This window comes from Anser anser (assembly GCF_964211835.1).
Source record: "Anser anser genome assembly, chromosome: 1".
NCBI classification, from domain to species: domain Eukaryota; kingdom Metazoa; phylum Chordata; class Aves; order Anseriformes; family Anatidae; genus Anser; species Anser anser.
In genome coordinates, this window is record NC_139720.1 from 177,449,613 (window position 1) to 177,474,129 (window position 24,517).

At 36.7% G+C, this 24,517-nt stretch overlaps 2 long non-coding RNA genes across 2 annotated transcripts in view; one reads left to right on the plus strand and one right to left on the minus strand.

The window, feature by feature from the left end:
* The window catches only part of LOC310893084, a 29,380-nt gene extending 17,425 nt beyond the window's left edge, over positions 1–11,955 (plus strand). Inside the window, exon 3 of the long non-coding RNA XR_014578704.1 lies at positions 7,033–11,955. This is a non-coding gene — a long non-coding RNA (uncharacterized lncRNA). The remainder of the gene's footprint in view (positions 1–7,032) is intronic.
* Positions 11,956–17,018: 5,063 nt separating this feature from the next.
* Positions 17,019–21,207, minus strand: LOC310892880. Its single transcript, XR_014578542.1, has 4 exons — positions 21,163–21,207; positions 20,708–20,776; positions 20,207–20,306; positions 17,019–19,328 (listed from the first exon to the last, which is right to left on the minus strand). It is a non-coding gene; the product is annotated as an uncharacterized lncRNA (long non-coding RNA).
* Between the last annotated feature and the right edge of the window lie 3,310 nt (positions 21,208–24,517).

Here is a 24,517-nt window from a genome sequence, read left to right on the forward strand (position 1 = left end):
TTTTAGCTTATCACAGTGGTGCTCCGTGACAAGCTGTTGGGTCTGTCTACCACAGAGTTTGTTCTTGGGGATCACAGAATGCCTGACAGTCAAGGTGGGCGATGATTACCTAATGGAGAAAGTCTGTGAATGTTTGAATTAGTGGTAGTCAGAGTGCCAGCAATGCTAAGTACAAATCTGGACCCTGTATGCCCTGTTTTACTACAGACCAATCATACTAGTAATCCTAAATTTGGCAAAGCAACTAAAAATCTGTTTTGCAACCCAAAAGAACAAAGTGCACAGTACTAAGTGTCTTCTGTAGACAGACGTATTGACATGGTAGAAAGAAATAATATTACTTAATATTACTTTAATAATATTTAAGTAATATTTAATAATATTACTTCAATACTTTGGTCCATATATCATATGGTATTAGGTATCATATATATTCTATGATATCCTCATACTTGGAATTACCTAATCTTCCCAAATTGATACCTAGTTTACATAGAAGTCAGCTTCAGGCTGTCAGCACTGGAAGTTAATCTGAAGTTTAAATAACAGCTAAAGAAAGTAAAGATAATTGACGGAAAACTGAAGTCCAGTTTAATACTGGACCAAATCTCAACTGACTTGGGTTCATTTGTGACAGTCTTCCTATATAACTGTGGAAAAAAAATGTCATTTAATTTCTTTGTAGTTCAATTTCTTATCTATAGAAAGATGGCAATACCTTTCTACTTCACTTAGTAATACCTTGAAACTAAAAGGTATTGGCTATTGGTATTGGTGCAGTGACTAGGACAAACAGATGCTTCTAAATACTGCTGTTATTACTAGCATAAATTGTATTTATGCCTATTTTTCTAGTTTAGCCTCCAGCCTGTTATAGTCTGAAAATCACTATGGAAACTGTGATAGTAAATGTGGTATTTAGCAACCAGTCTTCATACCTTGTCTAGGTCTTTTTAGGAAAAGATCTAAGTCACAGCGCATTTCCTATCAGATTGCAGCCTTTCCTGAAATGGTCAGAAGTGTTCACTCCATTCAGATAAAACATTTCCATTTAAAGTGGAAAAAGTATCAATTGTGTATGAGGACAAGCATCATAGCAAACTTTAATTCCAAAATGAATGGAAAAAAAAAAGATATGGTTTATTATTGTTTTTCAAGAAAAAAAAATAAACATTGAGAAGAAACAAAATTATTGTAGTATTTTGTATTCACTGCATTAGTCATTTCCCAGAGAAAGCCTATCAGTTAAAATGATGAATTTTAACCTTTACCAATTCTTCCAGAGAACATTCAATTTATATTCTTCAGGCACTTTGCTACTTGTTCACCATACTGATGCAAAATTATTGTTTTTGTAATATTTATAAGTTATAGTTACAAGTTTTCAAGGACATATTTCACATTTCTTTCAAATCTAAACTTTCTAGTATAAGTTAAGATTAAAATGGAACAAAAAGATAACATATAGTACAGTTATATGAATTAATACATTAATATTTAAATACGGTATTATGTTGAATACAAGTCTGGTGGTCAATAGAAAATACAAAGGTCACATTATCACAGAGTACAGAAAGCTTTAAGAGATGAATACCAATGGATAAACAATTCTGCCTAGAATCTTTTTTTCATTACTCCTATGAGATCCAATAATGCCCATTTAAAATCAGTAGCTTCAAACTCCCTTTATAAAACCAGCCTGGTAAAGATTGTTGGCAGTACTAAATTTAAACAATCAAACAAATACACAGATAAACAGTTTGAATATAGGTTCAATTTTCAGTTTTTCTTAATTTGTGTCTCAAACAATTTTTGTAGCAATGATATCAATGATTCTTTAAGCACTCTAGGCTGCTGGGCATCATTCTTTAGAGAAAAGCAGTTGTACAAATGAATATTGCAGCCCCTGACTATTCCTGCAGTGTTGCAGAATTAGATGCTATCTTTGTTCTGCAGTGCAGAGGTGTGTTGGACTGATAGACCTGGGATAGAAAACTGCCAGTGTGCTGAACAAGGAAATAGCAAATACTCTTGTGCTATGAAGAAATGGGATGACCTAGAATGTTTGTTTGCTTGCTGTAAGATCATTTTCTTAGAGTAAGGAACACACCTGTAAGTACTTCAGAGAATTTCATTCATTCAGTCAGTCATTTTAAATTGTTGTTCAAAATTACATTTATATTAATTCAAAATGAGTGGGCCTTGTGGATTTCCTCCATAGGGAGTTTGGACCTTTTCTAGAGAGTATCTGAGCAGGCACAAGGGTGAGAGAAAAGGAATAGGAAGCAGTGATGCATACAGCACTTAATAACGATCCTGCAGGTCCTGGGTAGGCTAAAAGCCTTGTTAAAGGCTTTGGGGGTGACAGAAGCAAGGCAACAAGGTCCATACTAACTGCAGAGGACTGTACCGTTTTCTGCAGATAGGAAGCTGCCATTTTGGCTGAAAAGTGTAGAAGTAAAGACCTGCCTTTAAGATCATGGGGGAGCTGGGCTGTGGGAAAACTGTTTATAAATTCTTTACTTATTTTTCTTTCCTTATCTTTTTTTTTTCTTTCTTTATATTTTCTTTATATATATATACATATATATACATGTAAATATGTATATATATATGTAATACATATATATATGTAATATATATATGTAGTTGAAAGACTATATAATAGTCTTTTTTGTTTGTTTGTTTGTTTGCTTGTTTGTTTTTGGTTTAAACAAAACCAGCTATTGTAGTTGAAAGACTATTAAAGCCTGGCTTTTCTGTGTTTCCATTCCCCTTCAGAGTGGTCACTCCAAGGAAAAAATCAAGACAGGTCCACCTGGCTTTGGCTGATGTGGGGACTTGTCAACAGCTCTTTTAGATATTCCAGTACAGCTGAAATACTCAGAATATTTGTCAGGCTTGCTACTGAGTACACTGAGTAATGTCTATTTTATGAATTTTGAATCTAATGATCAAGATACCAACCAATTTAATGCTGTCAGAAGTTCGATGTTAATATGCATGGCCTCTGGCAATAGCTTAGTTGTAGTGAGGATTTTACCAGTGGAAATGTTAGTCACCTCCTAAGTGATATCAGAGATTTGCAAAGGTCACTGGTACAAAACTTTTGGATGTAGACACCTAATGCAGTAGTTGTAGCCTAAGGACCATCTCCAAATGAAAGCATATGTGTCAGCACAGGTTATTTGCTGATCCCATGAACTGACTTCATTGTGCTGAATTAGACACCTAAGAATAGAATGTACAAATGCTGGAGTGCTGAGTAGAGTGATTTTAAGACCAGTCAGCTACAAATGCCAAAAAATTGTGTGTAAATATCCTTCCCCTTCCAATTCTAAGATGCAGTTAGCTGCCTGGATGAGGCTGCCTTTCACACAGTAGCATGGTTAGTGGTTAGGGCAATTGCCATAGAAGCTGGAGACTTGGAATTAAACCTATTTTTCCTATTTCAAAAGATACTGCACTCAGTAGGAAGAAGCCGTATTTGTATTCTGGTCTATATTCTTGCCATCACCACATGTTTTTTTATCTAATGGCAGTTTAATGTAAAATAGGTAAAGAAGTGCGTGCTCAGTTACCCCTACTATTGAGTACTTCAAGCACTGTTCTGTATTGTTCTGCAGCTGTTGTATATGAATGCAGAGTTCCTGCTCGGCACCCACCTTTTGAATTCACTCCAAGTTTTTCTGAAGCAAAAGTTTGATTTAAGTATGTGCTCATTTTTTTCCCATAAAGTTGGTCTATATTAAGTTTGAGAATCTGATGTAGAATGAGCAGCAGTTGGTTTGACTATCAATCACTTAAATACATATATATATATATATATATATATTTCTACATTTCATCATTGTGGAGAGGAAAAAAATATCTGACAAGGACAAAAATGCAGAGATCCTTTTTAAACTTGATGTAGGAAACATCCTATAACTGCAAGTAGATAGCCTATGACTTATTCATCCACATTAGGAATGAACTACAAATAAAATAAAAATTATCCTGCAGAATTAAAAAAATGTTGCAGTTTGACAGAAGGGATGAAACTCTAAGACAGTAACATTGAATGTAGTGATTTTCTACTGCATTTACCTCAGGCAATAGCAAAGTGATATTTAAACAAGCTAGTAATTATATGAAAGGTGTCAAATAAAAAACATTCAAAATTTAAATTTATATAAGACTCTGAAAAGAAAGGTATGTTAGTTCTCTTAACTTATATAAGTAGCTAACACAAATCCAAAGACGACTTTTTCAGGATGTCATAAGAGCTGTGGGTGTAACTGTATCTTTGGTAAAAATGGAGAGTTCGTAGATACAGATTTACCTTGATGTCTTGTTACCTGTCAAATTCAGTACACAGTAAGTGACTTTATCTCTAGGGAGATTTTTCACCCTATGATTTTCTTAGTCTTTGTAATTAGTGCAGGGATGGCTGAAGAATACCTTTTAATCCCTTATATGGTCTACATGGAAGATGGGTGAAGAAAGCTGATCCTGGGTCTGGGGAGGGGGGGGGTGTTGGCATATAGGTGATTTCGGAAGGGGCTTAGGCCTGTTCTAACTGCCTTCGCAATGGAATTAAAGACACATGGAAAACTTTACAACATAGATTTGACTAAACAGGAACTTTAAAAACTCCTGGGATTAGCCAGTATTAGAGTAACACTCTAAATCTGGCATTAAGGTTCTTACAGGGGTAAATTAGGTAACAATGAAGAGCCTTACTTCTTTTGTGTTTCTGGGTGCATCAACATTAGAACTGTACTTTGTATTAAGAGCATTCACTTGAAGTGAAACTTCTGATCATCTCCCAAAAGCCATATGTTTTGGTTCACACTGTGGAGTACGCTAGGAACATGTAACTTGGATTCCTTGCAGATGGCGTTACACTGGGAAATGTGCCACAGGAGCATGGCATACCCCCAGTTCAGCTACTAATGGGCATTCAGTCCACAGGATAAGACTGCAGCTTGTCAGAAGCACCCCATTTTATATGCTAATACTTCAGCGGATAGATCTCTGGAATTAATAGTTTAATTCTACAGGTTCACCCGTATTGCACTATTCTGCTTCCTAATGTAGACATAGCCTATAATCACTAAGTCTTCAATTAAACTATTCTCCAGTTATTAGATTTTTGTTCATGTTTTGTTCAAGTGTTGGGCTGCTACTGGTTTTGGATATTATCTTCCCCTCCCCCCAAAAAAGAAAAGAGCTAGTGGTTTTTTTGTTTTCTAGTTCCTAAATTAGTGGAAAATACAACTGAATAGCTCAGGGACATCCTGGCAGTGACATATCAGAGCTGCCACCTGATTGTACGTATGAAAGTTGTTTTTTTCCCACAAGACAATCTCTATTGTGATTTGTATTATTGTCTGAGAACATCTGAAAATAATTCTGTTAATAAAAACAGCAAGCTCATTGCTTAGAGAAAAGGTTTTGAGTTGAAAGGAAAAAAATATTAAGATCCAGGAACATCACAGATGAGAATTTTTCAATATTCTATTAATGACCTAGTTGTAAATGTCATGAACTGTAGAGCACTGTGAGGGGTCACCAGTACAATGAAGATCATAATATCAGAAAAAATGGATTACATAGGTGACTGCAATATAGAAGAACAAAACATATTTGTGTTGAGTACAGTATCATTTTCTTGGAGAGTAATAAGCTGGGAGCTAGATCAGATAGGAGTGAAAAAAAAAGTAAGAACTAGCTATAATAGTCTATCAGGGAATGACACTCCCTCGTGCAGCTTCTCCTTTAAAAGGCAATTACAACCCTGGGATGTATCAAGCAAAATGTAGAAACAGAGAAATAATAATGCCTCCATATAAGGAACTCAAAGTAAGACTAAAATTTTAGTTTGTATTGAAATCTTCCAAACTGCTAAAAGTATTCCTCTATTCAAAGACATGTACTTTTCATAGGGTACCTTTTTCTGAGAATCAGATGATACGGACTCTTGGGAGACCTTTCAGAAATAGCTTTTTGGGTCTGGTTAATTTCTTTCCCTTTAACTCTAAGTCTTTTGCCAGTATTAGATAGCGTCACCTCCAAAGCTCCTGCTGATGCAGAAAAGACAGGAATTCTTTCTGAGTGAAACTAGATGTGTAGAAGGAGGTGACGCCTTACGATAGATTAACTCACAAGCAATAAGGTTAAAGGCACACATGCAAATCCTTCTACAGTGTTGAACTGTAAATATTAGCACGCAAATTTAAATTAACTTGAAGACAAATCAATGAGTTTTATTTACTTAAATAATTCAGTTATGCCATCTGAGACAAAAGGTATTTGGAGGGATTGTGGAGATGAAGGTGCTAAATTGAAACTTTTAGGACCATACACTCCCTGTCGTTGGGATAGTGAAAACTTCTGAATTCTACTCCTTTTGACAAAGTATAATTTCCCATGGAAATACCAAAGGCTTTCCTCCATCAGGGTAAGAGAACTAAGATAAATATATGATCAGTAGATTGTTGAAGACAAATAAAAAACACAGACTTGTGTTGGTGCCATGGGGATTACAGGAGAACCAGTGGAAGAAATTATCAGTATCCTCCTTTGCTTCCAGTTTATAGCCCAAATAATTTAAAATTGTGATAATAAACAAGCAAACAAACAGATATATGTCGATTACATGTAGGAGACAGCAACCAAAAATGAACATAAATAGTGGTTAGGTCTTACGTCATTGTTTGCTTATCCCTTGTTTCTCAGCCCTTACAACAGAAAAAAAACAAACAAACAACAAAAAAAAAACCTGCATGGAATTATGAGTAAACAAAAGGCACAGAGTCAAAAATACTTGATGTGAAAATTAATTATCGAATTAGAGTTCCTGTTTTTCATTTGTAAACAAAAGACTTGGAGTCCAAAAGAGCTAGAGTGGGAATTTCAGCAATAAAGATTCATATGGTAAGAATGACATCTGCCACCTACAAGGCCTTGTCAGCCTTACTGCATTTAGAATACAGCATAATTTAGAGTTCTGTAATAACTTTTTTTTTTTTTTTTTTTTTCCAACAGGTCTCCAATCTGTCTAGCATCTAGCCAGTATCAAGGGGTTAGGAACTACTGTGATGCATGAGATGAGTCATCTGCTGCTGAGATCTTGGAAGCAAGACTAATCATTAACATGCATATTGTTGGCAGTCTAAACTGTTCCCATATCACAACCCAGAGTTATAGGAGATGGGAACTCTCACCTTGCCTAGCAGAAACGTCACTGCTCTCTGCATTCTCACCACGGCATTGCTCACACAGTGGAATAAATTGTACTTGCTTGTCAGAACAAAGTTTTTAGTTAGGCCGGCAAAAGGTTTCAGTGTCTCAGAGAACTCAGAGAAATACTTTTTCAGAGACTTTTATTATTACTATTATTATTTTATTATTATTTTTTTTAGACATGGGGACTTTTCCTTTCGTGAACAGGTCTTCCTCCTATTCCATGATTTTGGCCAACAAGGTTTACAAAGAGAATGTGCTGCAAAGAGCTATGAGTGGACAAGTACTAAAATTCTGCGTATTCCCACTGCAACGGCTGTTAACCCTAATAGAAATTAGGCAGATGCCTGCCCGATATTATTATTAGATTTTAAGTTTCACACAAATGATAAATCATTGCTATAAAAGTTGGAAATAATTTCCACTGGTAACATCGAGAATACATGATGTATTGCTCCTTTTCCATTTACATATCTTTCCATCTCTTTTCCTTTGATCTCTTTTCTTTTTCACAGTTTTTGTAGACCCTGTTTTGTTCTTCTTTTCAGAATTAAAACTTCATGAGGTAGTCCAGAGGAGGTCAGATTAAACTTGCATTAGGAATACTGTGAAGAGACATTTTCAATCCAAGCAAGTAAACAATTTCCATCTTTGAAATAATAGGAATGCATATCTGCCAACATTACATTCTGTCTAACATTTAATAGAGTTTAAAAAAAATAATAAAAGAAACATTTAGTTTGGTCCTAAAAAAAGTATATATATCTTTAAGACATTACACATTTTATTTTATTTTGTTCTATTTTTTTTTCTAATACATTATTTCCTAATCATAAGTGTAACATTGTTTTTGGAAGTTACTAATTACACTACTCTGATAACCACATGGGACCTTAATTAAAGATTGTAATCCATTGCAAAATGTACATGTATATAATGAAAAGGCAATTAAAATATGTTGTTAGATAACTTGGTTTTATTACTTAAACTAAACCAATTAGATACATTTTCTTAAAAAAAAAAAAAAAAGTCAGAAAGCATGATATTTCTCTATATTGCAGTTGTTCTCTGCTATCCAGCAGTGAAAACAATAATTATTATCAGTTCTTCATGTTCTTAGAGTTGGCAGTGATATTAGTTTGCATGAAGAATATAGCCATGCAAAAGCACAGTATCACTTTAGAGGAGTGGCTGCCAAAGTCTCTGGTGAGACTTGCCAAAAAAACAGTCACAGTAGGGTGTCTCTACGAGCTCTCTATCCCTGTGCGTACAGGTCTTGCTCTTAAGGATAATCACCTGCCACTGAATGGAGCTATTCACTAAGGCCAAGGGAGTGACTTAAATACAGTCTTAAGCCTTTAAAAACTGCAAAGGTGCCAATGCTCTCACTTTATCAGGAGTCTCTGGATACGAGGTTAACTTGGGCTCAGTGCCATATTAACACTACCACCCAGCCTTGGAACTGAAGTTGCTTTGTAGCTGGCCAGCTGGAATATGGGATAGGTTGACACATGAATCTTTATATCTGCATATACAGCCTTGTTCTCAGTCTTCAAACGTATCTAAACATAAAATAAATAAAATAAAAGAAAAGAAAAGAAAAAGAAAAAATCTTCCTGGAAATCTGTCCCACTGTTTTTATCATCCTTCTTTTACATTTTACATGAGACAAGGTTAATTGAGCCCAGGAAATGAATATGGTATGGTGAACTCATATATATGTCACTCAGCTGAGAGCAAGTAGCTAGTTTCCATGAAAAAAATCTTGATGTGAAAGAATTCAGATGAAAAGAGTGAGATGCTGATTTTGAGAGCCTACACACCTTGGAGGAATAAGCACCAAAGGGAATGAGTTTGAAAAGTGGTGATAAATTCCACTCCCTGTCTACGCTGGCAGTTAAACCATTCATCCAGTAAGCAGATCTTCAAATCTTGAGGCAATTGATGCTTCCTTCTCCCCAAACAGCAGTGCCTCTCTGACCTCCTAAGAGAGAAGCAGGATTTTGGTGACAAGAGTTATTGATAATTTTTTGCCTTTGCTCTTGAAATTAAGTCATTGTATCCAGAAGAGTCAAGTGACTAAAAAAAAAAAAAAAATAGTTCTCCAACAGTCCTTTGAGTGGGAGAGAAATGGAATTCTAGCTCTAGTTCAGAATAGATACGTTTTTTTTTGTGCCATTTGGTTACAAGGACAATGAAATAGGAATATTCCAATGGGAGTAAAGACCTGGAAAAAAAAAAGAAAAAAAAAAAAAAGCAGATTTTCATCTTTCCTACTAAATTCAGTAACAATTCAGAGAGAGTCACAAGTCTAAGTAAGTGAGAAGAGTCACTTACTCCTGCTTCACATCAGTGCCACCTCAGCAGGCAGGTGGAACATGCCCTTTTCTGTGGCTGTCATTAAGGCTGTGGACAGTGTTAGCCCAGGGCTGGGAATGGGCCTCCAACTCTTATGGAAAAAAAAAAAAAGTGAAAGAAAAAAAAAAGTATTGTGTGTATTAATCAGATGTGAAAAAAAGTCATTCCCTTTTGATGTTTTTACCACAGCAATATTTTCAGACTTTTCTGGAAAAGTAGATAGCTCATTGACTTACTATCCTCTGATTAAACCAGAATCACATCAGAATTTATCTGGGCAATGGGCATATGTCTTTAGCAGCCAGCTCTAAACAAGCATGGCTACTTTCAGCAATAGCAAACTTTAAGCCATAGAGGAAGGCTGTATAGAGAGGCCTAAATTTTATACATTTAGTTTTTGTGAGGTTTAGGCAGTGTTGAAAAGTGATGACCTAGATAACGGTCTGGGCTGTAGGGAAGTTTGGGCTTCTAAATCCAAATTAGACTGACCTTAAGTGATCTCTAAATTCTCTTAGTTTCATATTAGGCCTAAATCTTATCCTGCATCTAGCCCGTAAGTTCTTTCTTGGGTCTAGTTTCCAATGTTAGGCCCTCAAAAAAGACGTTTTTGTTTATTTGAGTTTTGAACAGATTTTTTATTTTTTTATTTTTTTTCAAAGAAAGTGTTTCTGTATGGAAAACATCTGTGATGATTTATATATTTCTGTAGTAATCCCCTAATTCATTAGAAGCAGCATCTCTATTCAGATGATTACTATGTAAATGTATGTGCATAAATCTAAGGAAGTTAACTTTTAAAAGGGACAGACACTTTGTTTTTTAGAAGCATTTTTATTTGTAATGTTGTTTCCAGCTGTGATAAATAAAGGTCTGATTTGCAGTAGGAAATGGAGAAATTGAGACCCTGATCTTGTGCTGAATTCCAAGTGTGTAAGAGGGTTGCCAACACATAGTTCATTGAAGATCAGGGCCCTAAAACCTGAATTCCAAGGGCTGACTTTTTTATTCTGCAGTGTTCAAATGGACTGCTTAAAAGACCTATAAATGCTTCATCTAGACAGCAGGGCACCATTTCAGGAACTGATTGCCCATTATAGTACTGACAATAAAATAGGAAAATACCCCAAGGGAGAAGGAGCAGGGCCTTATGACTTTCCCATTGAACTCAATGTGAAACTTATAATTTCCTGCCCCCACTTTGCAGGATGCGTCAGTTTCCAGTGGTCCTTGCATTATGCTCCTAAGCCTCTTTCAAAGAAATCTGAAATGAGGGGGTTTATTACAGTGGAAAACCAGACAAAATCATTGCAGAAATATGAGTCCCACTACAATAAAAGTTTCTTTGATATACACAAAATATATATATTTTTTCCTTCATATTGGCCCAGAATTGATCAGCTAGAAATAATACTCATTTGATTTACATGTTCTGTGCTAGATTGTGAAAATGTTCTTGCCATACATGAAAGTGAACATATCTGTTTAAGAGATCTAAAATTTTGTTCCTTTCAAAGATCTTTTAAAATGATCTCTGAAACAATACTGAGGCAGAACATAGCACACTCCTGTACAGATTCACACACTCTCTGTCATCAGAGACAAGAAACTGATATACACCCTCCTCCTCCCCACATTGAATCTCCTCCGTGAAACTTCCAGCTGTCTGCGGTTGCAGAGAGCACCTGTCTGGATAATGTGAAGGGATAAGGGAGTATGTTAAACAAGGGCAGAGGGAACTGGGGAGGGATGCAGGAGACACAAAGCTAATTGAAGCAAAGCATTTTATTAATCTAGAGTGCTGTCTCCAGGCATGCCTGAAATCTAAATAATGATACTGAACTTCAAAGGCTTTATTCTCCATTCCTTGTGCACTCACTACTCCAATTTAAGTCAATGGAACCTCCAAGTGTATAAAAAACAGAATCATGCTGTAAGCTGTAAAAATCAGTTAACAATAAAATCTTATACTGTTTACAAGAAAAAAAAAAATCTTTATCTGGTCAATTCTTTTCTGTCTGTTGGTAGTATGGGTGGCCTGAATGTCAAGGTATGTGATTCTGACTCTCTGGAGAGCCATATATAATCCTAGATTTCCTTTGAGACTTTATTGTTTTCCAAACGATTTGTTCTGCTGATGTGTTCTGCTGCTGTTGGACATACATAGCACATCAAGTATTTGAGTAGAATTTGGCTACACACTTGTGTAGCTTCTCAGGTGTGCTTGGGGATTTGGCTTGTGCATTTTAAAACTCTTCTGTTGCATCTTTGCATCTTGAATTATGTTAGTTTAATTATGTGAAAATTAATTACTTGATGGTATCATAGTGTTCTGAACTGTAAGGTATTCTGAACACGATTGTTATTAAATATAATATACACTATTTTTATCTCATGTTTATTTTTCAAAATTCAAAGAACCGGTTTTCTTCTTCCTTAAGGTATTTCACTTACACAAAGGCACATGACCCAGGTCTCCATCTGCCTCTTCAAGGTGTGCTCATAAGGATGTCATTTGCTGAGACAGGGGACACAGCAAAAGATGCTGCTGCACAAAAAGCCCAGTTATTGTTACCTTCAGAACCCAAGATCCCAGCCTTTTCTCATTTCTGCCATTTCCTTCAGCAACAACACCGAAATGGACATCCTAGCACTTAGCTCCCTCTGAACTGTGGAGAAAATGTTCTTATTCACCTTCACATACAATTCCATGTGTTAGGTAGGATATAATCACTGAATATGCTATGGGAGAGACTAAAGTACAAAATGGCTAAGTGTCTTTTTCTATTGCATTTAAATATTAAAATTTACATGGAATTTTCTAGTTAGATTTGAATCTTAAAATTTCCCTGGCAGATTGTTTTCTAAACCTTTCCTTTGGCTTAAAACATTAATAATAATTGGCTGGCTGATATTTTTTAATGAGAAAAGTATTTCATGGAGGTATGGGAGTTCATCCAAATCAATAGAATTTGTAAGAAAACGTCTATTTTAATTAAATTGACTAGATTCCATGATCACAGCATCCAGCAGGAGAAAGTTAGTCTCAAGCTTTATTTGCTTTGTTTTACAACTAAACCAAATTAAAAGAAAATTGTTTTCTGTTTGAAATAATGCACTGGGCAAATGCACATGGCAAGGTTTCAGTAGCGGGGAAGCTGCAGGTGTGTCCTCTGTGAGAAGAGACCAGAGGCTGCCCCCATGCTGGACAGAAACTCTTTCAACCAGCTCTGACTGACCCATCACAGGACACAGCTGAGCCCACCAGTAACTCTGGTGACACCTCTGTAACAACATACTTAAGAAAAGATAATGAAAGAAATAAAAACGCTGCACAGGAGCTGGGAGAAAGAGGAATAAGCAAATGCGAGAGAACCAGCCCTGCAGACCCCAAGGTCAGTGAAGGAGAGCAGGAGGTGCTCCAGGCACGCCTCAGAAGTTCCCCTGTGGCCTGTGGAGAGGCCCCTGGTGGAGCAGGATGTCCCCCTGCAGCCCATGGGTCCCACACGGAGCAGATCTCCACGCTGCAGCCCGTGGAGGAGCCCCCGGTGGAGCAGGTGGATGTGGCCTGGAGGAGGCTGCGGCCCATGGAGAGCCCCCGCAGGAGCAGGCTCCTGGCAGGAACTGTGGCTCATGAAAGGAATCTCACTTTGGGGAAGAGTATGAGGAGGGAGGAACAGCAGAGATGAAATGCTATGAACTGACCACAATTCCACTCCCCATCCATCTACACTGCTTGGGGGATGAGGCAGAAGACTCAGGAGTGAAGCTGAGCCTGGCAAGATGGGAGGGTGGGGTGAAAGTGCTTTTAGTTTTGTTTTTGTTTCTCGCTATCCTATCCTATTTTTAATTGGCAGTACGTTAAACTAATTATCCACAAGTCAAGTTTGTTTTGCCCAAGACGTTAGTTTGTGAGTGATCTCTTTGTACTTCATTCAATCCATGAGCTATTTGTCTTGTTTTCTCCCCTTGTTCTGCTGAGGAGGTGCAATGAGAGAGCAGCTTGGTGGGCACCTGGCAGCTACCCAAAGTTAACACACCACAATGAAGCTTAGCATTTTTGTCTCAGGTATTCATATGGGGATTTGTACTGTGAAATTTTCCAGAGAAATTTTCATGAGTGCTAATCAAATGTGAATTTTCTTCTTTTCTTAAAGAAAAAAAAACTTTTAAAAAATGTTGCCACAGAAGATAAAAGCTAAATCAGCTCTTTTTCTGAATGTCTTTTCTTCAGTGTTCTATAACTAAATTGTTAAACAATTACACACGCCATTGCACTTGGGGGAGGTCTTAACTCTGACTAATTTCAGTCTTCTGTTGACTCCTTCAAGTTAGAGGGCAGAGAATCATGTCTCCTAATTTCGATGGACATTCTATATGCCATTTGAAAGACTGGTTTTTTGTTTATTTAAGTTTTTTTTCCCTTTGCTCTCTGTCTTCAGAGATAAAAGAGCAGTCGTTATTTCACCAGTTTGACTCTCCTTAGTGTAAAGCACACTAGAAACATATTGGAAACTACTTCTTTATCAAATGCTCCTCTCTCCAAATGATTTCTCAAGGGAGAAGAGAGAATTACAAAGAGGCTGCTGATGCTACGTTTCTGAAATATTTCTGTAAGCAAAACATCTAAGAATATTACAGCAGTATTTATTAGCTTGAAACGGAATGTGGAAGGGAAAGACCGCAACAAGGCCCCAAACCGGATGTATTATTTTAGTAATGCAGTTCACATTGGTATGGCTGACGCTTTTCAGGGACAACCTGACCACCATCTGGAAATAATAGTGAATATAAAACAATTTGCGTTCACATAGGTAGGGGTGATGTTCTTCAAGCACAATATGACCCACCATCCTTAATAAATCCTACTAATAAATTCAAAACAATTTGCACAAATAGTCACAGTTGGACTTGATCTTAGAAGTCTTTTCCAACTTAAATGATTCTGATGCCATGATTCTATTCTATAATCCCATGAAGCTAATGAATGCATTTGAGTGGATGAATTTAGACGTATGCTTAAGTCTTTTCTCCAACTTAAGCTTATTAAATAAAAAAGGCACCTTTCCTTTTTCTAAAGGTAATTTCAGCACCACTAATGGACACAATGTTCATCAGGTGGAAGAAAGATGGGAAGGAAGAAGGGAACGAATGATCATTGTCGGATAATCTACACAGAGACAGAAGGAGTACCAGCAGGGGTGAGATGGAGCTAATGCCACACAGAGAAGCAGCCAGTGTGTCCAAAACATCTTGGCAATACTGATGTATTCCCAGGCTTTGGGAGATTACAATACAGAGAGAAGTCCCTTTGAGAGTAAATTGGGGAATGTGTGCTGGGAAAGAGACTCCATCAGGGAAAAGTTGCTTGTGGTAGGAGAAATGCAAGAGCTGAAACTGGTGAACTCAAGAGATGCCATTAAGGTCAGCAGTGGGATATTTTTTTTGAGACAGTGTTGTTCTGGTCTGACAGAGGGTCACAAAGCAACTTGCAAGGCTGCTGAGATACCGTGTTGGAGGTAAAGTGGTGTGAGACTTGTTGCCAGGCTGGCAAATTCTTATGACATCTTTCAGGACCAGTGGGAATTTGAAGTGTATTCAATGCTGTAATTGGGTTGAATGATAACACTGAAAAAAAAAAAAAAAAGCATGTAACACTGTTCCATTCCATTGAAATTTCTCTGGCTTTGCTAATGTTTGCTTAATGTGTACTAGTGCAGTGGATGCATTGTACAGTAACCATTACTTCAATTACGAGACATAATAGAAAGTCTCTAAAAGATTTTTTAATGATATTTTTATGTTAGTATCTAGATATATAAAGAAATAATGCTTTTACAGTTACTTTTTGCACATCAGACTAAATTACAGTAAGAAAATAACTAATTAAAGCAGGCTGATGGTCTGTTGATTTTGTCATGAATTTTTCTATTAATCCTCCTTCCTTCACAGGTTGCTAGTCAGAAACAATGTTCAGTGTGGGGAGAGCAAGAGCTAGAAACAGAGAAGCTAGACAGAAAAAAGGAGGGGGGGTTGTAATTGTTTTCAGTGATATCCCTTAGTCCACATTCACAATTCTTTACATCCCTGCAAAGCTGCTTCTCATTTTTTTTGGGTAGTTGGCGAAGTTCATGCTCTGGCTGTCCAGTATGAAACATACTGACACTGAGGTTGGGGCTGAACCTGTTTGTGATTGTGGTTGTGATCCAGAAGCAGGCTTAGCCAAGAGAAAAAATGACAGTGTAACCCAGTACCAGCCTCGGTAAATTGACACTTATATACTAGTATTCTGCAGTTATTGTCCAATTAGTGCTGAATACACAGATAGAAACACTGCACCTGGAACTGTATAGGAGTTCTCTACCCACAGCTGAACATCATACACACTTGGATACAGAACCCTATTTTGGTTCAAAATATATTGTCCTCTACATTGTATAGAAAAGTGAAGAATGCATCTTTCCAGAAAGTGTAAATACAAATTAAATAAATCTCATTGTATGTTTCCTCTGCTCCAGTTTCTGAACTTATAAACTATTTATTTATTTATTTATTGTGCCGTGTCTTTATTGCTTACTTCTGAGTTACACAAAATTATTGAGATGAAGGGTGCTATAGACAATATTTATTTAGGAAACTTCCCAAATCAGGCACCTGAAACAGACGGGCTCTGCCTTTTTTTTTTTTTTTTTCCCCCACAAAGAGTTAACACAGTATATTACAAAAAGAGAACTTGAAACCCAGAAGCATCCATGAACAATTTTAATGTCTTAGCTTTTTGAGCAAACCACCAGTTTCCCAGATTTGTTAGATTTATTTGCTGTAGAATCTACATGCTATTACAGATGGAATAACAGGTTACTTAATCTTTTCATAGGACATTGGCAGCTCTTCTTGGAATATACAACTGTAATACCTTGATCTTTTCAGAGACAAATAAAATTGAATAGGCTAACTAATACTTAAGTAGCAAATAATTAAGATCAGTCACGATAGCTGAACATGAGAATTTATGTGATGTTTGAAGTTCTACACAAAAACACTGTGCACTGTCCAATACTATCACTACACAGAAACAACTCATAGAACAAATTATTGGATAAAGAATAGTGTTTCAACTATTTTTTGTGATACAGAATGTAAAGAATTGCCATTAAATTATTAAGTTTTCAGCTTGCTTAAATGTCTTTCACACTTACTGTTAGAGCTGCTGCAAAAAAGCATTCTAGGTAATAACATTTTTCCTGTTATTATAAGGAATTCTAAATTTAAAACAGGTATTGATTATAACTAGTGTTGTACTAATACAAGCCTACTAAAAATATGAGATTCAGTATCTTCTTTGTTAAGGTTTGTCACATCAGTGCTAATTATTTGATTATTTTCCTTGTACATTTTAGCCTTTTTATTTTACCTTACTGTACTGGGTTTATGCGGCAAGGTTTTGGTAGTGGGGGGCTGCAGGGGTGGCCTCTTTGACCAGAATCCGGAAGCTGCCCCATGTTAGGTCACAGCTAGCCCCAGCCAGCTCCAAAAGGGCCTGCCGGCTCCAAAAGAACCTGCCGCTGGCCAGCCAGTGAGAGACAGTGGTTGGGCCTCTGGAATAGCAGATTTAAGAAAGGGAAAAAGTACTGTGCAACAGCAGTTGGGAGAGAGAGGATTGAGAATCAGCCCTGCAGACCCCAAGGTCAGTGAAGAAGGAGAGCAGAAGGTGCTCCAGGCACGCCTCAGAAGTTCCCCTGTGGCCTGTGGAGAGGCCCCTGGTGGAGCAGGCTGTCCCCCTGCAGCCCATGGGTCCCACACGGAGCAGATCTCCACGCTGCAGCCCGTGGAGGAGCCCCCGGTGGAGCAGGTGGATGTGGCCTGGAGGAGGCTGCGGCCCATGGAGAGCCCCCGCAGGAGCAGGCCCCGGGCCGGAGCTGCAGCCCGTGGAGAGGAGCCCACACAGGAGCAGGGGGTCTGGGGGGAGCTGCCGCCCGTGGGGGACCCGTGCTGGAGCAGTTTGCTCCTGGGGGATGGACCCCGTGGTACGGACCCATGTTGGAGCAGTTCTTGAAGAGCTGCTGCCTGTGGGAAGGATCAGCTGGGGAAAGACAGCATCCTGTGGGGGAGACCCCACGTGGAGCAGGGGCAGAGAGTGACCATGAAGGAATGGTGGAGACGAAGTGTTAGGGACTGACTGCAGCCCCCATTCCCCCATTCCCCTGCACCGTTTCAGGGGAGGAGGTCGAAGAGGGTGGATGGGGGGAAGCCTTTAGTTTGTTTTCTGTGCTTCTCACTTCTCTAGCTTGTTAGCAATAGGTAATAAATTTCTCTTATCTCTGTACACTGCGTATGTTTTGCCCATGACAATACTTGCTGAGTGATCTCCCTGTCCTTATCCCAACCTTTGAGCCCTTTCCATCGTATTTTCTCGCCCTTTCCCTTTGAGAAGGGGGAATGAGAGAGTGGCTGTGGTGGAGCTCAGCTACCCTGCTGGGTAAAACCACCACATTTATAAAACCCCAAACTTGCTGATGATTGTCTGTGGTTTTAAAAAGATGAGCAGAGGCTTATCATTTCACCACGTGTATCATCTCTGTGCATAGGAACTTATCCCCAAAAGATTTTGTAAATGAACCTATATGACTGTTAGATAATTCCAAACAACTGTTTGGAATTTCTGTTAAGTGTTGAACTACCTAATCCAGTTAGTTTTCTGAATGATTAGCTTTTTTCTTTTTTTTTTTTTTCATATAATGAAGTCTTCGCTACATCCACCAGTTTGAATTAATTTATTTTTTTTGTCATTTTTTTGTCATTGTTTTGTGTCAGCTTTCCACGTTTACTGATTATTTTTTTTCTGATTTTACTCTTGCCTTATTTGCCTTAATCTTACCATTACTCATCAGAAAAGACAAGATTTTTGCACAAACATGGCAGTGTTTGTCTGCATTTAAATGTTTAATGTTTCTATTTATCGTGTCTGCTGTAGTTGCAGATGGAAGATAATCTCTGTTAAACTTCCCGTTTTCAATTTGCTAAACTCTCTGATACATGGTGGAGTGTAATTATTCAAGAATAATGGTTGTTAAATGACCATATCTGGGTACGCCATGTTGTGTACCAAATTCTGTGTACTGCTTTACACATTCAAGCTTCTGTTCCAAATGAAGTCACTTTGCAAAAGCACTTGGCATTACTGGCAAATAATAATATACTCTAGATGTTCTTTTACACATTTTCCAATAAAACATAGGTTCAAACTGACCTTGAAAATGACTGCATACTGAGAGATCAATTACTGTGAATGTTATATTTCTTAGTTATTATGTGTTGTATGATATAGGTTTTGCCTGCAGTCCAGTTCATATAAAACAATCTGATTCCTATGGCCACACAAATACGTACTTCCAATTATAATCCTTGTAAATAATCCAGTGCCTGAATTTACTGTAGTGGAAAACTACATAAATAAAATACTAAATGGTGATTCTTTTAACTTACTTTTACATCAGTATTAAGCAGATACTGAGATATTTGTGCAGGCTTCTTTTATTGTTAGTAGAGAGAAACAGGCACTTAGTCTGTGATTCATATCTTCCTAAAGTAGAAGTCTATAGCTGGTCACATAAATTCCATCTTCTACTGACTATTGATCTCCATCGGATATAAAAAATAAATTGAAAGTGAATGGTTAACATGCAGATGTCTTCCAGACCTCCAGAGTTAGGTGAGATGTCTCCTGACCAGATACTTAAGTGCTGTTGGTATAAATATATTATGTTACTGAATTTTTTATTGCATTTTTTTTTCAGCTATTGCAATACTTTTATTCTGTGTAAAATGTGTATCTATTATACTGTCTACTTGATAAGGCTACATGGCAGAACCATTTGGTGATTCCACTAAAATGGTCATTTTTGTATCTCAATGTTTTGGGAAAGTATATTAAACTTTTCATGGCTTGCAGTATTTTGGTTAAGACACACTATGAAAAGTAACATTTTTTCAACATCAAATATTTTTGGCAATTCAGTGAATACTAAGAAAATATTAATTTCATATAAAAGTAAATCACTTCTTGAAAGATGGATGCAATAAACCTGCAAGCAAATAAAGATTTAAGAAACATGATGTATTAACAGAAAATTAGTAGAAAAATTATATTTCAGATATAATTTCTTTCCAGTAGAAATTGCAACATTATGAGATCTGTTTATTAATTGTCATCTAGAAAAAAAAATAAAATCAAATTCAATTTGAAAGCATCAAAACAAAACAAAAAATACAATTTTTTCTGAAGTTACTTGGCATATCACAATATATATACTTTCTCAGTAGCCTGCTGTCATCACTTTCTTTTTTTTTTTTTCTTGGAATCACACTTTTTTTTTCTGTGTTTGTTTTATAGCTCTCTTTTTCCTTGTTTCCCAACTTCTCTAAGTTTCACTGAATTGTAGAATCAGAATGAACAAAAAGAATTGCCCTGTTCTATCTCAGGACAGTGTCTGCAGCTGGCATTACAAATGTCAAACTGTAGCTTGGAAAAAAAAAAATGTTTCTGTTTCCTTTATAAATACCAAGTAAGCTCACCAGTGGAACTAAAATGTTTAAAAGGAAAGTGGAATTTTTAACCAACCTTGTTCAATTCCAATGGACTTTTCAGAGCTTTTCTGTTATATTTGTGCCAGTAGTTTAAGCCATAAATCTTGACAGCTGCTGCTATTTAAAAGCAAAGCCTTCAATAGGAAATTATAATCAAATTATGTGAAAGAAGAAAGTGACAATAACTCTACAAAAATATCAAAATTTTAACTGAAGACTGTTTTCTCAAAAGTCCTTTTTCTTTAACAGACTTCCAAATTTCCAAGTGGGAAAAAAAAATTAGGCCTTAGGTGTCTGCTTAACATCAGTGAATTTTATTGTGGGTATTAATTAGAAAAACTTTCTATTGCCAAGAAACGTTCTAATGATCATATATTTTGTTTGGAAAGGAAAACAAAGATAAGATTTTTTAAGCATGTATTTCAGTGCTGCTTGCTAGTTGAAGTACGATTAGGAAATATCTGGTAAATGAGTACTTAAAATAGATGAAATGAAACGTGAAATACACATATTAATGAGAGAGAATGGTTTTTACCTTTCTGTTGTTGCAGTGCTTTTTGTCACCAGACTGCTCTGTTTCCCAGCCCAGAACAAAGTAAAGCAACTGGTAAACATGTCAATAGAAAACAGTAACTTAAATTACACTTATGAAACAATACCAATGTTTTCTATTATTACTCAGTAAATTTTTATTTATTTATTTATTTATTTATTTATTTATCTATTTATTGTTGTTGTTACAATTTCGTGACTGATCAGAGAAGAATTTAGCAAAAGTATTAGTCCATATGTAATCTCAGTTAATTTAACGTTAAACAAGGCAGTAATTTTATGGGAATTTTACGTTGACACCAAAAGCAATGTTGTCTCAAAATACAGGATTATACATATTGTATTATATTGATATGTACTCCAAAATTATGAAGAAATTATGGTGATTTATTCAAAGTTTAGTTGTATTTTGATTTTGTCTTCTGTTTTATATTTTACCTTTTGCTATTATAATATCTCTTCAATCTTTAATTTTCAGAATGCCAAAACTGAAAAAAAAATTGTACATGAGCATGGAAATAACACTTGGTGAATCTATATTTATTGTTTCATACTGAAAATATTTTTATTAACAATACTGTTCTAATTCAGAAATGTGCTTTTTTTATAAACTAAACATTACTTACGACCTACAGATAGAAAAAAGGCATGGCATGTTGATGTCGAAGGAGAGGAGAGGAGAGGAGAGGAGAGGAGAGGAGAGGAGGGGAGGGGAGGGGAGGGGAGGGGAGGGGAGGGGAGAGGAGAGGAGGGGAGGGGAGGGGAGGGGAGGGGAGGGGAGAGGAGGGCTGAGGAGAGGAGGGCTGAGGAGTCATAGGAACCCATTTTTTGTTCCTTAAATGTGTGATTATGCTCAACTTTTACATGATTGTTGAACTTTTTTTTTTTTTTTAATATACGTTACAAACTTTTTGAGAATGGAACAATGGAACTGCCTTTATCCCAGCTAAACTTAAGACAGAACATAACCTCTGGATGAATTTAGTTTTAGAAAATTGTCAATGATTATAAATGAGCACAAGCATAACATAAAATGTCTCACATATTAATGGAAAAAAAAAAGTTTATATTTCTTACTTTTACCCTGGAGAGGGCCTTTACTTTTAGGACCTTGCCCTTACACTATCATTTACACATCACATTTTACTGAGAGTGCAAGTATTATCACCCTGTAAGGTTACTTGCATTTGCATGCCCATGTTGTATTGTCAAGTGACATTTAGCAGCATTTACTTTTTTGGCTGCCATTTCCTCATCTTGCATAATACATTTTTCTTACATTAGAAGCTGAGGCATAGGAAAATTTTAAAGTTTGAGTGCACCTGTGGGATGACAGCATGATAGACATCTGTGAAATAAATGCAGACTTATGGTGAGCAGGTTCAGCTGCAACCCCCTAAAATGGCATTTTATAATATGGCAGGCTTAAATGGTAGAGTGTTGAACAATCACAGAAAAACATTACATCATGTAAAACTGTAGTACAAGGGGGAAAAATGACAACAGTGTGCAGAACTGCAGCTGATCCTGCTTGCCATATGGTATGTCATTCACAGTAATAACACTTACATTCCCTCAGTAAGTGCCCTTAAATATCAGGGAGTGAATAAGGCAGTACACAGATTGCAAAAGGAGTTTGTAATCATATACGTTGTGAACTTTGTACCTTCAGGAATCATTTTACCCTTCCGTTAACAGAATACCCTTTAAAAATACATCTTAGTACATTCCCAAGGCTCAATACTTTAAAATCCGCTCGTGCAAATGGTTAAAAGCAAGCCCTCCTGAGTAAATATGAAAAAGCACACAAACAAAAAAAAAACCCCACACCCAAACTGTGAACAAATAACTGCTATCGTTCTCCCTTCCCCCTTCAGGATACGATGTTTTTCTCACCAATAAAGTTTTCTTACATTTATATATTTTTTTCAGTGTGTGCTGTTCTTTGTGATCCTGATGAAAAAACAGCTAGCTGAAGTTGTTTGGATGAAGGATGTTAACTTGCTTTTTATCACAGATCTATGGTAAACTGCTTAATTGTTCATTATTTCTCACAATGCAAAATCTACAGAGCACTCAATGCAAGTTTCATGCAGCAACTTTGAAATAAACAAAGGAAGTACTTTGTCATATCACGTCCATAATTAAATTGTGGAACTCATTGCCACAAGATGTTGTAGAAGCCAAAACTGTAATTAGATTCTTAAAAGGACTGAGGATAGGCCCATTGCTATATTGAACATAGAAGTCTGGAGCCTTCATCTCAGGAAGTCCCTCAGACTCTAGCTGCTGCAAGAGCATGTTAGAGAAGAGCTGTAGGTCTGTAGGCATACCTGTTCCTCATACACACATCTACTAAAGAAAGGATGCTGGGGCAGATGAATCCTTCAATCTGCTGTTTTATCCAAGTATTTACGTTGGTCTGAGTTCAGACCCAGCACTGAACTATTCAGTGATATCCTGGGTCATTCACTGGATGCTGAAATTTGGAAGAAAAAAAAAAAAAAAGAAAACAAACAAACAAAAAAGAAAACAAAGCCAGTTTACCAAGATTTTTTTTTTTAATTTTTATTTTTTTCTGGCAAAATACAAAAGCATGCATAGTATAAGGTAAACCCAAATCATGTTATTTATTCTTCTTAGTATCAGTGAGTTTTTAGAGATGAGCAAGTCACTATCTACTCTGATGTTACTACAGGGGACAAATTTATGTCCCTTATTTATTCCAATTTTGATATTGTTTGCTGATTCTAATGTCTTCATGTATCCTCCAGTTCATTTGTGTGCTGGAACCACCTGTGTTCTTTGGAATCATGATCAGATGACTGGAAGATAAACATGTGTATATTTTTACCATTTGTACTTTTACCCTGACAGGAAACTAAGTATATTTTTCCATCAGTCACTCTGTGAGAAATCAACAGTTCTCATAATTTTATGGGTACTGCACCTTGTTACCTAAGCAAAAGTCTTATTGGTATATCTGTAAAATTCTTTAGCACCTTTCTGATATAACTAGTGTGGCAAATAGTTAAAATGTGCATCTGAGAAAAATTCTGCAGTGACAGAGAAATAGGCAACTTGACTATACAGTTTTTTTCCATTTCTAAATTCTACAGAATATCCATTCTCTCAGCATCAGTAAAAGAAGCAGGCATGGGTTGAGATTCAGGATCTGAGACCTTATGAGATCTTAGAAGGTGCAATGTGTTCAGCATGCATACCATCGCTTCTGAGATGGTTCCTGTAGTATGATGTCTAGTGTATTTTCTTTTCAGTTCTTTGGCAGATTTTTCTTTTTTTTTCTTTTCTTTTCTTTTTTTTTTTTCCCCCCTAACTTTACAAAGTAGCAGAGTATACACTCAATAAAATATAAATCTCAGTGTAGGGGATTTGGTAACACTTCCTTGTTATTTTTCCAACAATTTTGACCTTATGCATGAGTCAGGACATTGTTTTTTCTACTGACTGACGGATCCCCCTTTTTTACAAGACTTCAATTACATAGCAAATGAACTAATACTCCTACTAACACTTTTCATGTCCCTGCTCACCATGTGGTTTATGGGAACTTCACTCATTTCAACTTTCTCCCACAGCTTTTGTGACCCTGAGAGTTTTCTCTGATCAGTTTGTAGGATTACATTTTTTTACTAGCTATTTCCTCTGAAACAACAGGTCTCTTCTGCCAACATTCCTGTCATCACTTGTAATGCACAAAGTTGGGGGATGCCCTTCTGAGTTTCCCTGTTGCCCTTTTCTGCAGTGTAGTACAGTATCATTTGTTGCTTCT